The sequence below is a fragment of the Priapulus caudatus genome, unplaced genomic scaffold (assembly GCF_000485595.1).
Source record: "Priapulus caudatus unplaced genomic scaffold, Priapulus_caudatus-5.0.1 Scaffold5, whole genome shotgun sequence".
Lineage (NCBI taxonomy): Eukaryota > Metazoa > Priapulida > Priapulimorpha > Priapulimorphida > Priapulidae > Priapulus > Priapulus caudatus.
In genome coordinates, this window is record NW_014577066.1 from 968,184 (window position 1) to 971,476 (window position 3,293).

The 3,293-nt window shown below is 42.8% G+C and overlaps 1 protein-coding gene across 1 annotated transcript in view; it reads right to left on the bottom strand.

The window, feature by feature from the left end:
* Window positions 1-3,279, bottom strand: part of LOC106804702 (tetraspanin-33-like) — a 16,842-nt gene extending 13,563 nt beyond the window's left edge. The window contains exon 1 of the mRNA XM_014805995.1: window positions 3,228-3,279. The gene's annotated coding sequence lies outside the window, so the exon portion shown is untranslated. The remainder of the gene's footprint in view (window positions 1-3,227) is intronic.
* Window positions 3,280-3,293: the final 14 nt, after the last annotated feature.

Genomic DNA, 3,293 nt, shown 5'->3' on the forward strand with positions numbered 1-3,293 from the left:
ATGGAGGAGGACGAGGAGTGGGGAGATAGGGGAGAGAGGAAGTAGAGGAGAGGGAGAAGGTAGAAGAGGGAGTAGGTAGAGGATGGTGGGAGAAGACGGAGGAGGTAGAGGAGGGGGAGAAAGTGGTGGAGAAAGAGAGGGGGAGGTAGAGGAGGGAGGAGGTAGAGGAGGTGGAGAATGTGATGGAGGAGGACGAGGAGTGGGGAGATAGGGGAGAGAGGAAGTAGAGGAGAGGGAGAAGGTAGAAGAGGAAGGATGTAGAAGATGGCGGGAGAAGGTGGAGGCGGTAGAGGAGATTTGGAGAATGTGGAGGAAGTAGAGGAGGGGGAGAAGCTGGTAGAGAAGAAGGGAGAGGAGGTGGCGGAGAAGGAGCAGGGGAAGAAGGGGGAGGAGGTAAAGGAAGGGGAGAAGGTGGGGAGGAGGAGGAGGGGGAGGAGGTGACGGAGGAGGAGGGGGAGAAGGTGGTGAGGGAGGGAGGGAGTACGTTTTTAAATAACATAAATATAACTTTATTAGAAACGTTTTACGAACATTTGGGAAACGTTTCATTCATACCAAACCATAAAATAACCGAATAGTATAGCGTAGTACATGTATCTATGCGCATGGCTTCCAAGTAATTACCGGGTTACCTTTGTTTTGAATTGTTTTTTTCCGACTAACCGTTTATCAAACGAGATTTGCCATTAAAGTATAAATAACACGGCAACTCCACGGGTATTAAACGATATAATTTTATTCACTCAGCACTCTATTCTCCTATTTCTGGCCTTTAAAAGAAGCACAAGATTGTTTTTCTAGGTGCTTGCATATAGCGGGACGAGTTAATCAAAGTTGACTAGACACAAAACGAATATGTGCCATTTTCGCGGTGGTTTGCCGGTGTGGTGTTTTGAACATAAACATTGTTCAAAACTACCCATTGTCAACTCGAAGTGCTAAGAATAGATTGTAACATTATTATTTTATATATTCTGCTTATTATGAGCTATAATACTTATAGAAATATATTAATGATCATAATGTAAAAATGCTCCAAAGTTGAACTAGTGCCGTTTTGCTCAAGTTGTTGATAGATGGCGCTATGAGTCGGAAACGTGGTCCGGTAAAAATTTCAGGATCGAATGATTCGATTCGCAGATCGAATGATTCGATTCTGGAATCAAATGATTTGATTCTGGAATCGAATCATTCGATCTGCGAATCGAACCATTTAATTCTGGAATCGAATCGTTCGATTTTGGAATCAAATCATTCGATCTGCGAATCGAACCATTCGATTCTGGAATCGAATCATCAAAACCGAATGGTTTGATGCCAGGATCGAATGGTTTGATGCCAGGATCGAATGGTTTGATTATCTTTTCTGATATAAAATCAAATAATGTGAACATTTAAAACAAGGAATTATTGTCGATTTATTGCATATAACATATGATTAAATAATCAAATATTATATGCGATAAATCAAATGTTATATGCAATAAATCGAATATTATATGTGATAAATCGAATGTTATATGTGATAAATCGAATGTTATATGTGATAAATCGAATGTGATAACATCAACGATAAAAAACATGCCATGATAATTATGTAGGACCACATGCATGTTCAAAAAACTGGGGGGAGGGGGACATTTGATAGTGTGTCCCCCACCCTTCAAAAAGTGGGGGGGGGGGACGTGTCCTCCGTATCCCCGTGGCATTATTACTACTATAGTACTAGAGCTACTACTACTAGTACTAATACTATATCAGGGTTCTCCAAGAGCAGTTATAGCCTGGCGGCCCGCCAGGCTATCGTCGAGCCCCGCCATCCTAAAATGCACCCGCCACTCTAAATATCATAGCCGCCATGCTAAATATCATAGCTCCCGGACCCCCCTAGCACGCAAACCGCCTTCGGCAATTCGCAAAGTTCTAGGACCGTAAAGGCAGCACCCGCCATGCTATAGTGAAAAAGCTTGGAGAACCCTGTATATAGTATAGTACTTTAGAGCTAGTAGTACTACTAGCTCCAAGAAATGGTCTTTGCTAGGATTAGAATACTCCTATACTAGACAACCCTTGCTTATATAGCAAGCAATTTACTCTAGCTAGTTCCTGATACTGACAATGACAATGGCAGTGGGAGATTGTAGTGGTAGGGGTGCATTAGTCCGAGCCGACGCAGACCCCAGTAATGGGGGTGATGTTAAACCCGCACCCTCACATTAGCAAAGCGGAGTTATAACGTCTGCATTTGCGGACTAGGGGTGCATATGATATAAGGCAAGGTCACATAGATGATAGAGATGCCAGATAATGTATTAATTGTTTATATATAGAAAAAGAAGCTGTCAGGAAATCATTAGATACTATATATAATGCTAATGCAGTAAGCTGTATTCATATGCTGCACTTTCGCCTGCTGTTATCGAAAATCGAAAATCAAAATACTAACTCGTTCGTACACAATTACGATACCACTGCCACAATGCTAGCACTATTTTTAAAGTGGGCGGAGCCCCGGGGAAATGCAACAAATGGCGATTCTTAAACAGCGTATGGTTTGAAAGAGGTAACTGGGCGCACAATCCGAGTACTATTTCGTATCACTATTTTATCAAATTTTCCATTAAATAATGGTCCGATTTTTCTTATGTTTGGAACTTTTTATGTTTGGAACTTATAGTGAAAACGCCTAAGACCACATGGAAATGGAACCACGGCGAAATCAAAAGCTTCGCTCTCGCCCCCCCATCTGTACGACCCTTCATGTAAGTCGCGAGTTCCTCCCACGTCCCAAATGTCTGCCCTCTGTGTCCCCCGCTAAAATTGCGGACTGTTCGTTGGCAGCTATGGATCCGTGCGCCTGTCTATGCATTCGGCGCACGGATCCATAGCTGCCAGTGCTGCATACTGTCGTAGGACGTTCCCGCGATCGCGTGCGCCTTGCCGTGGAACTGCGCGCAATATCTGCGCTCAGCGCTTAGGCCGTTAGGATCAACATCTCCTTTCGGCAAAACTTCTCTGGTATCCCGTCTCTCTGGATTTGTATCAACCAATGGGAGTTGGGATGATGGGAGGTATGCAGGCCCTAGCTGCGAGTGACGGGGTGGGACTATAAGTATAAGTATAACTAAGTTATAACCGTACCGTATAACTCATAAGTATTACTATAAATAATAATTAATATAAGTATCACGAAGACGGATAACAGTGATGCTTATAAAGATACTTACCCAGAAAAAAAAGTTAAAAAAGAACAACAAGTACTTTATTACTGGACTAACGTAACTGTCTTTCGG